The sequence below is a fragment of the Dicentrarchus labrax genome, unplaced genomic scaffold, assembly GCF_905237075.1.
Source record: "Dicentrarchus labrax unplaced genomic scaffold, dlabrax2021, whole genome shotgun sequence".
Taxonomy (NCBI): Eukaryota; Metazoa; Chordata; class Actinopteri; family Moronidae; genus Dicentrarchus; species Dicentrarchus labrax.
Window position 1 is genome coordinate 13,120,331 of NW_026136713.1, and position 12,161 is coordinate 13,132,491.

Sequence of the window (12,161 nt, forward strand, 5' to 3'; positions counted from 1 at the left end):
TGGTATTTCTGACTGTAACAAATTAAATGTTGCTAATGTTGTTGTAAAAGTTGCTTAAAATACCTCCAAACTGCTGACATTGCTTCTCCTCCACCTACCTGCTTAACTAACGTGACGTTACGCAATGTCACGCTGCAGGAAAGTGGTATCAGGTGCAGTATCAGAGTAGTTTTATGATTATGAGTACAAGAGCTTCTGCTACATAATTGAAAGTGGTAAAAAGGCACATTAACTATACATTAAATATATATAAATCTAAGCCAATATCAAATATGTGCAACACAAATGTAAAACAGAAACAGAATAAAACTTGTAAGAACAATATCAAAATAAACAATTATAAAATACTAAGAGCAAAATACATTTCACTGGACTAATAAAATCTATGTAGTGATTCAGATGTGTTATTGTGGATCACACTGTAGTTTCCACTAGAGACAGACATCCATCCCAGATCTTAAGCTTAAACTTAAGCATCTCTAAGTACCCAAACAAGACCATGCATTTTGTAATGCCTAATCTTGTTGACATATCATAGCACACATGACACAACCCAAAGCAAAAGGGATTATTTTAGTAATTACTTGTCAATAAAAGTCTGTGTCCATATGCTTGAGAGATGAAGTAGTGGCAACATACATGTAAATGGTCATTGACTCCAACATGCGCAGTGTTAATCATGAGTGAAAATCTATAGACACAGTTGATAGCCTGTGTTTCAACAATGAACACATGTTCTATTTAAATATAACCTCCGGCAAATACAATTTTATAGACTTTTTTTCACAATTATAGACAACACCAGTGATGCAATTCAAGATGCGACTGGAATGACTCATAAATGTGAGACAGGAGGTGAAATACATGGCGATGATATAATGAGGCTTGACAAACTAAAAATAAAGGGAAAAAAAATATAAATGGGCATGTCATTGGTACTGAAACTGAAATTTGCCATATTTTTTATATGATGCAATCAAGCTTCATACATTCCAGCTCAGTGTTGCAGTTTTGAAAGTTATAGTTCAATAGTCAGAAGTCTTTTTACTTTCTAAAAATAAAAAGCTTTTCCATACTTTTAAGACTTAAAAGCTATTCTAAAAAAAAGTTTACATTATTTTGAAATACTTAATTGTAATAAATAGGCTTATGCAACTTTTACTTTTAATATTTGTTCTCTGTGTCACTCTATCTGGCGTTCTCTGCTCAAATCAGTGTCTGCGGTTGTTAGTGGTTAAAATATAAGAAGATATATACTTAATTAATCCTCTATTAGGGAAATTCTTCTTCTCACTCTTTTTATACCTTAGACACACAAGCTGAAATACACACTTCATGCACTTGTGGACATGCAAACAGGGAGAGAGATGGTGGAGTGATCCACATTAGCAGCGCCCACGAGCAGTTGCTTGGGGTTAGGTTGGCTTGCTCAAGGGCACCTCAGCAGTGCAGAGGAGGTGAAACTGGCACCTCTCTAGCTTCCAGTCCACATTCGACATTGTGGTCTGTGGGATTTGAACCAGTGACCCTCCGGTTCCCAAGCCAAGTCCCTACACACTGAGCTACTGCCGTTAACGATGTATTCAAATTTTCCCAAATCTGTGAATTGTTGTCTCCCTCTGTGTACAGCATTTCCACATATCTTTTCCAGTGTTTTGTCCAGCTCTGTGTTGTGTAAGTGCTCTTTTGACACTTTCAGCTAAAAAAAGCCTCAGTGCCTCTGGACAAACAGATCGGCTTTGGTGTCCGTAGCGGTTAGCCTAATATGGTACTACGGAATGAGCAGCCAGTCCCTGGAATGTGCCAGCTAACGAAACGTTTACTTACTATTACAGGAACCACCACTGAGCCTCGTTGGTACTAATTAATATCCTCCTACTTTTATGTCAGATCTAATTCTTATCTTGGAATCTACATTCGACGTGTAAAAAAAATCCTCCTGGGTCAGTTGTAAGAAGCAGTGGGAGACTGTTATGTATGAGTTCTCCAGGTTCCTACGCAAGTCTCCATCTCTGTCTGCCTCCCGCGATCAAAGCTGCAGGCAGCCTGTCTTTGAAACGTATCATTTGTGCAATTACGAAATGAATGTGGATGTTCTTGAGCCCATTAAAACTGGAACACTGTGCTCGACTGGAGCGGAGTATTTCAGTCTGTCTGTCATTAGAAAAGTGTGATGAAATATTAAATCTGAGCATGATTCAGTGATTGGAGTGTCATTAATTAGTTCAATATCATATTGTGAGACTTATACTTTAAATCAGCCCAGTTTGACTTTGATTGTATGCCTAATACAAGTCCTACAATGAGAATAAGAAAAAATAATCCTAGAAAAGGCACCATAGAGGGGGATTCCTCAAACATGCAATGAGTGCTGAGGAAACAAAACTAAAATACAGACAATATGTTCATCATTACTATCATAGTAGGAATAACCCCCAGTGCAGGGATGTAATGTTTCAGTCACTATGGACACAAGCAATCACCTTAAGCATAAAGAAACCAAACGTATTAATGCAACACTGTCACTGCCCAGCTGCAGCCACAGAGTGAAAGGAGATAGGAAGAAGACACACTAAAGACTAACTTATTAGCTTACTCCTACTCACACAAACAGACATGAATGAACAGGGTCACACAGGATACCAAAACTGAAATTTAATTGGCAAGAATCTGAACCTGTGAAACTGAGCAGGTGGCGTCCGTGGTCAAGTTAGCAACAACAAATATGCAACGTTAGGCACAAAAACTATTTGGTTAGGATTAGGAAAAGATTGTAGATTACATTACATACCTGATGTAACTTAATAACATACCTCACATACTTTTGGTTTCACACAGGACACCAACAGCAGTCTCCTGGGTTAAAGTTCTGTGTTTTACAATTTGGGAGTTAGACAGATCAAAGATTTATGCCACACATCTGTGCATTAACATTGGATTGAGGGGAATGAATGCACAATGTTTGACAGCAGGACTTGAGCAGATACACGTGTCAAGTTCAGTACATTTCAGATTTCTTGGTTAATGAAGAACAGGACATTTACTCGTTGTTTGGCTTTTAATATGCAGAATTCTAAGTCTGGTTATTGGGGTTGTTAATTCAGTTGACTGGGTATATATTCTGTTGAGTCAAAGTCATCGGTTTAATAATGTTATGCATTGATGCCCTGACACCAATATGTGCCCAGAGCATACAAATCTTTGTGAAAATTTAAGGGGTCAAGCATGCAGGTTATGGTTTTTAATGTCCTGTAATAATGTAGAAGATAAGCTTGAATAAATTACTAATAAATAATACATTTAATAAATTAAACAGCAAGTAATTTTACCCAAGTGAGAGTCAGCACCCTTATTAGAAAATGTGCTTGTAATCTCATTTCTAATTAGAGAAATCTTGTCTTATATGTTAAAAAACAATAAAATTGTCGGCAGAGAAGGGAGAGCCATCATTGTAGACTACGGCGCAAAATAGAAAATTCAGCATTTAGACGCATATATAATTGTTTATGAGTCTATTATCACTCTATGCAAAACAGATTTTTCTAGTCTAACACGATTTACACCCTAGTTTTAACAAACTATACATTACAACACTGGGTTTTCGTGTTATTAGCAATCAAATTAAAAGAGTGTGAAACAAGGTGGTGTTTAAAATGCTGATATTAGATTATCAAAGGTGCCAAAGTATGAACAGCAGCACAAAATTCGAAACTGTGATTCTGAATTTCAGCAAAACAGCTGACTTATGTAGATAGAGGCATTATATTTTAATATTACAGATTTCTGTTCCATTTTTAAACAATTTCTTCTGCTCTGTGGTGCTGGTATAACAGATTGAATCATGTTCAGCTCTGCAGTACATGGATGAAATGAGTAATGAAACCACTGAAAACACTGGATCTTGTAGCTGATGGATTTCAACATAAATCTCACAATTTAAATTTTTTTTGACATCCAAGCCAAATAACACCCGTGTGCCCATTTCACTCACCCACTCACTATTATTCCTTATATATATATATATATATATATATATATATATATATGTATTTAAATATACATCTATTATTTAGAACAGATGCTGTACATTATTTTACATTTCTTCTCAATTTAAATTTTTTTTATCTGTCACACAGGGCCATTTTAAGTACCAATGCTAAGGCTCAGCATCTACCATAGTCTGAAGTATTACAGTCTTTTGTGCTTTTGTGTCTCAACAGGAACACACACCACGGACCAGACGCTTCTGTGTGTGTATGAGTGTTTGTGGGAGATCCCTGCTTAAGAAAAGAACCTCCTGTCCACCAGTCAGCATTCAGAGTTCGTAAGTACACTTTCTGCCTTCCATTTTCTCCCCGGTTTTTATGAACCCAAAGCTGGGATATGGTTCCTGAAAGATCTCTGTGTTAATGTCACACTGTGAGATCGTTTATATGGTAGAAAAGCTAAATCCCATTCAAAGCTAAAGGGACTATTAGACAGTACATGAATCATGTGAAGAAAGATTTCAAACTTCTTCCGTTTCAGTGTGATCTAACAAAAGGATATAAAACCTAATCTAACAAGGATTAAATGCTAAATCCTTCATCAATGTAAGCCATAGGCAAAAGCTATAGTAAAATTTTGCTTAAATGCATAACCTCTTTCTTGCTGACCGATCATTCTGCTTTAACAGGCAATTTAAAAGAGTCACACATAATTATTCCCAGCTCTTTGCCCTCTAACCTTTCCAGTTTTTCTCAAGAAACACAAGTTATATCTTGTTAGAGGTTATGAGTTATGTCCCGGTGGGAAGTTTCTGTTGTCATGATATTGCAGTGAAGGCGTGATCACACACGAAGCAATGGCTTGTGTGTGTGTGTGTGTGTGTGTGTGTGTGTGTCCTCTGCAGCTTTTGCTCACATCTGCAATTCTGCATTGATTCCATGCCAGTGAGCAGAAAGCTAATGCAGAGTGGTGGGTTCTCTGTTGTAGCCAGGTACAGCAGCCAGTGGCTATTGCCATAACAGGATGTGTGTGAGGGAGTTTAATAATGCTGCAGAGTAAATGACTGCAGTCAATACAGTAATCAAATTTGCTGCAGTCATAAGCAATTGTGTGGAAATGTACTCTGTGTATGCAATTAATAAACTGTTATAATTATGACTTTTTTTATTTTAGAATTAGATATGTTTAAGCATTCTTTCTTCAATGTATTAATGCAGCACAGTGTACTAAACACTGTTTATTGCAAAAAGAAAATACTCGTCAACGGTTGGAAGCTTTACTTAATTAGCATATGAAACACAATGTTCACAAACATCAAAAACATGTTGTTTACCCCCACAGCGCTTCGGGATTATAATCAACTCATAGGCCCATTTATTGTCTCAGAGAGATGCCACTTATGCTTGTTAGGACCTCCTCTATGCTGAATCACTGCCACGTATTTTATCACCTTGCTTTTGAACAAATTAATATGGGTCAGTATCAGAGAAAACTGAAATGAAAAAGCTTGTTGGGTGTCTTCCATTTCAGCTGAGAGTGGGTAGTGTGCTGAGCTCATATCACCAAAATCTTTGGGAGATGTTAGAATTGTAAATTTACTATCTGGACCTGTCAAAAACAGATCATTCACATTCCCAGCTTAACATGGTTAGGTTTATGTGTCATAAAATCTAATTTTATCTTTGAATTACAGAGGTATTTCACACTTAAACATGTTAACATTTGAGTCATAAACAAAATGATATGGCTGTACTGTGCAACTTTACCGCATGATATTTATATTTTAAAAAAGAGTGCAACACCCCCATCAGAGGAGGGTGGCCCACCTCCACCCGGGCTCCGCTTTGACTGGGAGTCTGTGAAACAGCTGCGCTCATTTATTAAATGTATATTGATCAAGACATATCATTCACAGGAGTTGGTGCTAGCTTTTACTAACCCTCTACTTAGTATTTTGTGGATCAGACTGCTTTAAACGGCAGGCGAAACACCAACAGACTTTATTTCCTTAATGATGATCCCACGCATGACACTCCCCTCACTTGAAGCCGTTAGCTCAGCTACAACACAGGCACCACACACAAACTTTTACAAATGGCCGCGAATGTGCTTCATGTAACAGCGCGGACATGGAGAGTCTGATAGCAGCTGGTTGGCTCTGACTACCAGCTCACTCACTGTATATATACACAATTACTATATTGGACAAACTGATATCTTGACTTTATGATGGTGCTAGGTGAAAAGTCAGCGAATATCCAAAGTTATTAGAATTCATCCTACGGTGGACACAATAGTCATTAATGTATTTCACACAGATCACAAATGTGAACCTCATGGTGGTGCCTGAGGAAAAGTAAAGGGATCACCAAAGTCAATAAGGTTAATTAAGTGGGAGCCACAAATGTCTGTACAAAATTTCTTGGCAATCCATCTTATGATTTTAGAGATATTTCAGTATTGACCAAAATGGTGGACTCACAGACAGAGCTAGCACGGCAAAAAAGTTTAATTTAAATGAGAAGCAAACATAATATACTTTTTTTCCTCTAGCTTCACAGTTGCATATTGTTGCACCCCACAAAGAAAACACCGCTCCTCCTTAAAATGTCAGTATTGCTGCTGGAGGAGAGAGGGCAGCGTCCTTCACCACCTCACAGATATTTGAGCAAACTGTGCTGAGTGGAGAAGGCCACAGAGGACCTGGCGGGCCGGGGATAGACAACATAGAGGCATCAAAAAAATCCTGTGTGATCTGCCAGGGGGAATATAAATAACTACTCAAGCATATGGAAGGTGTTGCTCTCACAGGCGGGGAGAGGAGAGTTTGTTTTTCACTCGCATCTCTATGTGTGTGTTATGCATAGTGATGTTTCTGCTGGAAAATTCCTATGTGGTCTGTTGCCTGGGCCTCTAATGATCGCTGAATGCATGTGAACGCATACTGGGGAAAAAGAATAGGGTAAACTGACAGATCAGGTAGAGGTACAGATAAGCCACTGTTACATCATCAGAAACACTTCAGATACCCAATGAAATATAAATGTGGCTACGCTGGAATTTTATTGGACAGATGATTCTGGGATAAATATTGGATATAGAGTACATGCCAAAAAAAAGGCTTAAGAAGCTAACAAACGCTAACTAGAACCCCATAGAGCCATTGAACCGTGTGAACCAGCCAGAGGCAGGTTGGACACCTGCTCAGATTAAATCGTTTCCAAAGGTTTTCATCAATGATAGATCTATTTTAATAAAGTGAAGCTGCAGTTGAACATTAACTCACAGTCACTAACAGCAATCCCCTGCAGTCAAGAGGTCTCTTTTGCTCTGTTACTGATACAGCAACTGACCTGATTCAATGGTTGTATTGATCATATTGATTAAATAACAGTTTGACTTTATACTGTAGAGACTATCCGACGAGCTGAGCTTTGCTGAGGGACCACGATGCATTTCCCTGTTGTACCGACTCCAGACATCCTGTTCAAAGTCGTAGAGCCAACATCAATGAAACAAATCCATCAAAGGCCAGGCTGGATAGCCTAGTGGGGAGCATTTACCAGTTCAAAACCAGCAGACTGATCCTCAGCCTCTGGTAGATTTCTCTTATCTAGACACAGCGACCCTTGTCTCGCTTCATCCCTGCCCCCTCTGTGCATCTTCCGCACCCTACATTTACTCATGCTTACTCCAACTACTCCATCCCCACTTCTCTCTCCCTCAGTTTTCTGTGGATATAACTTGTTTTTTTTCCCTGCTCCTTGTAGTTGAATGTTCTGTAATGGTGAGCTTACAGCAGCCATCAAACACAGTAGATTTTCTTATCTCTGGCCCCTAGAGCTGAGAGGCTCTGAGGCCCCTCAGAAGTCTTTCTTCTCCTGTTCAGATAGAGAGATGCCAGCTTCTTTAGGGGGGCTAACACAGCTGGGTTTGTGCCAACATGTTGATATTAACAACCGTGGTAAATATTGAAGCAGAGACTGCTGTTGCTAATCACCGCTGACAAAACAGTGAAATTGCAATCAGTCAATCACAGGTAGATTGTCCTTTTTTGGGGGAAAATCTGACTGAATGTAGGCCAGGTCTTATTCTGCAATCCTTGTCTTGATCTCAGAGGGATCATCATGCTTAGATAAGACAGAATGTGTGTGACGATGCTGCTTACTCATGGGTGTGCATCTTACAAGTGTACGTGAGTGTGTGTGATCATCTCCAGACTCATCAACATGGTACTCGTCTCCTGTCACAACACTGTCTGGCAATGAGCGGCTCTGTCACACTGGGTGACACAGCACTCCAATTAATCACAGAGAAGGACCACTAATGAAGTCATTATGTATTCTAAGAGTTTCATCTTGACATCCACTTTTCCCGCTTAAGACATGACTGATACAGAAATACACTTAAAAGGCTTAAAGGCATAGTGGTAATGGATTAGCAAAAATGGAGTTTGACAAGTGAAATATAGTTCTGAACAGGACGTAGTTGATGTAAAGTATTAGTCCATCTCTGCGAGTCTTGATACCAGCGTTTGTCTCACCTTTCAAATAGCAATTAAGATTTGTTTTTCTTGCCTCTTATATTAACGGGACCAAGAACAAAGTGCTTTAGTCCCACTTTCCCCTTGGGCAAACAACGTCATAGTCAGAGTCGGATCTGTATCCAAAGGTCAGGTACTCATTATTATGGTCAAAATCAAAGAATAAAGACTGCTCTGTGTAGCAGACACTTATAAAGTGAGATATGTACATCCTCATAAACAATGCTAAAAGACTGAAGGCTAAATTTCTCTGTACAGTATGTACCGTCTTTGTTTATTGCATTTCCTTGTTTCCCAGACCTCTGATGAAACATCCACATTAATCAGTACTTCCAACTAGTCTGCTCACACACATTATGCAACTCATGAAACTCTACACATACAGCATCATCAGATACTAATGTTGAATTAATGAAAAGTTTGATTATTTTGGCCTACTGGGGGCTTATCAGTAGAAAAGTCTTCTAATTCCAGCTTCACCATGCACTCAAATTTGATATGTTGTGTCCTTCACAGAAGTCATACTGCACAAAAATCTCCATTATGAGGTCATTTTGAGAAATGGGAAAACATAATTAAGTGGCAGCCAACTGCCATTTAACTGACAGCTGCCCCTGAACGCTGTCATGTAGGCCAAATTCTCTAGAAATGTGACACCTTAAAACCATGAACCTGTAATGCAAGAAAGGACCAAATACAACCTGAAATGAATAAAAACATCTGTGAAGTTGACAGTGTTGTTTTTTGTGAGGCTGTAAAATTGTATTCTTGCATTAGATTTTGTTGTATTATAATATTTTTTATATGTCTATATACATAGAGTGGAACTATAGTATGTGGATGTATGTACTATAAAATACAGCATGCACTGCCTACAAGTACTGCCCATGTACCAGCAGGTAACATTTTGTGAGAAATAACCTCAAGGGAAGTACTGCCTCAAATCGTTTCACATTTAGGCATATAGTTCTTGAAAAATGTGCAGAATAAAATTGATTTTCCATAAATTCTGGGTCATCTCAAGTATATTTTAGAAAAGAAACAAGCTTTGCTTCAGTCACACAATACCTTCCAAATCGCCCACAGGAGATTTAAAATATCCTGTAATAAAGTTTTCATCCCTGGGTCACTTTGAAAGAAGTACTTTATTACATTGACCTAAACCTGCTCCACTGATTTAGCATTGCACACTTAATAACACTGTCAGACTCACAATCGTCTTTTTCTCTTTTAAATGATTGAAGTCGATGCAGCAGAACCAGATATATCATCTTTTTCATTCCATACATTCTTCATCTTTGTCGAAAATCTGGCGTCTATTACCCACAAAGTAACTGGACCACTGACAGTTTGGTCAGAGATTCTGCTGTGTGTTACACTTGTAATAGCTAATGTAGCTGCTATTCTGCAGCAGAGATGAATAGCAGGTTACAGCGGTCTGGTAAGGTCTGGTAACTCCTCACCAACAAATTTTTATTTTTAAACTTGTAGTCTTCAGCCTCAACCAACACTGACTCGGGTGACAAGTGAGGCAGTTTATCAGACTTTGCACAACTCCTTCTGAAGCCACCAAGGGCAACTGGATTGGACTGGACTCTACTGATCCTTACAGGAGGGATTACATATATTTGAATGATATATTACATGAGAAACTGAATAAATATTATAATGATAATGAGATTAAGATGCAAATTCAGAGAGATGTGTGTATACACAAGGTGCTGTCACATTTATTCATACGAAGAAATCCAGAAGTTGTGTTTAAATAAAAATATATGACTTGTTCAACATTTCTGCCTAACAAACAGGAGAAATATGCAGTGTTCCCAACTGAAAACCAATAATTACAATACAATTATATTTCATCTCTATAAATGATCTCTAAAGTGCAATAATAGGGATAATAATAGAGGGGTTTTTTTGTTTTGTTTTTTGTCTGTATTTCCAGAGATAAAGAAACACACACTGTATTCCCAGAGCAGGCACTTCTTAAGATGGTCCAAATGGATCGTAGTTTCCAAGATGTACATTAAAAAAAGAATAATCTCTGAATTTGGCATTCAGCATCTTTTGAAACTGAAGACTTAAAGTTGTTGAAAGACAGCTAGCACGCTTAATTGTTTAGCTGCAACAAAATGAGCCTATGCAAAGTTAAATCTCAAAAAGCTTGACACTATTGGTCATTTTGTAATCCTACATAGCATTTTGCTTTTTTCAATCGGAATGCCAGTTTGTTAATCAAATACTTATCTCTAATACTTTTCATAATTCAGTATCTTAAGCAGTTCTGTAAAATCAAAACGCTACAGGACTCAGCCAATATAATACACTACACTGATGAGTTGATCCACTGTTCCCATGGTGCTCGGACCTGCCAAATGTTATTTGTGGCAAATTTTATTAAACTTCTCTGAAATCAGCAGCTTGACAGCAGGCAGGGACACCCACATGAACATAAACACATTCATATGCATGTGCGTCACATTAAGACACACAGACGGCGAGAGAGAGAGAGAGAGAGAGAGACCGAGAGAGAGAGAAGTAAAGTGGAGAAACAAACAAAAAAATGAATCTCAGACAGACAGTTTGTAGCTGAATACAAAGAATCAAAGATTAGAGCTACATACATGCTGAGATGCCAAACTGACTTAGGCACACACAAACACATTTTGATACTCCTTTCTAAATTAGTCAGTATTATTTGAGTGATATAATGTGACATGTACTTTACAGCTGTTTGTAGATGTGCGCTGAGAACAATAATAAAACTAGCTTTGCACAAATCATAAATCACTACAATAAATGGAATTAGCATTTCTGTTTAACTGTGAATTAGATGACATACATGGAACTAACTGATGTAAGCCTCCAGGATGTGCAGTTAGAGTGACATATCTTATTACTGAACATTTTTGCAAAAGATAAAGAGTGAGCAGAAGACAGAGAGAGGGAGAAAGAGGGAGAGAAAGAGAGAGAGCGAGACTTTATTAAAGACGAGCAAGAGTAATAGGATGATGTCGATGTAGAGCTACATGTAGATGTAGTCTTTGGGGTTCGTACAATGTATCGTCTTACTCATAACCTCTCCTCATTCCTCAGCCCTCAGGCTTGCAGCTGCTGTACTGTAGACACGATACTTTGTTCCTAGCTCCACAGGTTGCTATGGTGATCACTGACCTGAGGAATATGTAAATGACAACCTACCAACTCCACAGGTATTTTAGAAAGAAAATTATGTGAAAGGCTATTTTTTGTAAAACAATGACAGAATGGATGAAACATTAGTGTGTATCCATTGTGTGTCTGGTAACTTGAGCCATCAAGAGTGTTAAGTAACAGGTTTCATTGGGAGAGTTGAAATTATTTTCCAAAGGATCATTTAACATTAATCAATTAACAGTAAATCAATATTTGGATATGTGATTGTCACTGAGCATGAAAAGCATTTCAAAGAAGAAGAAATTACAAAAGAAAATACCAGTTTGAAGTTTCTCAAATGTGAATATTTGCCATTTTTTACAGTAATCTATGATATTAAACTGAATATGTTTGGTTTTTGGATTGTTGGTTAGATCAAACAAGCTCAATTTTCTGGAGACATCTTAGGAAATAAACATTTGATCAATCAATC

General features: G+C 37.9%; 1 protein-coding gene across 3 annotated transcripts in view; it reads left to right on the forward strand.

The window, feature by feature from the left end:
• The window catches only part of frmpd3 (FERM and PDZ domain containing 3), an 84,767-nt gene that overhangs the window by 33,132 nt on the left and 39,474 nt on the right, over positions 1-12,161 (forward strand). For all 3 annotated transcript variants that reach the window (XM_051420377.1, XM_051420382.1, XM_051420378.1), the window contains exon 2: positions 4,221-4,324. The gene's annotated coding sequence lies outside the window, so the exon portion shown is untranslated. The remainder of the gene's footprint in view (positions 1-4,220; positions 4,325-12,161) is intronic.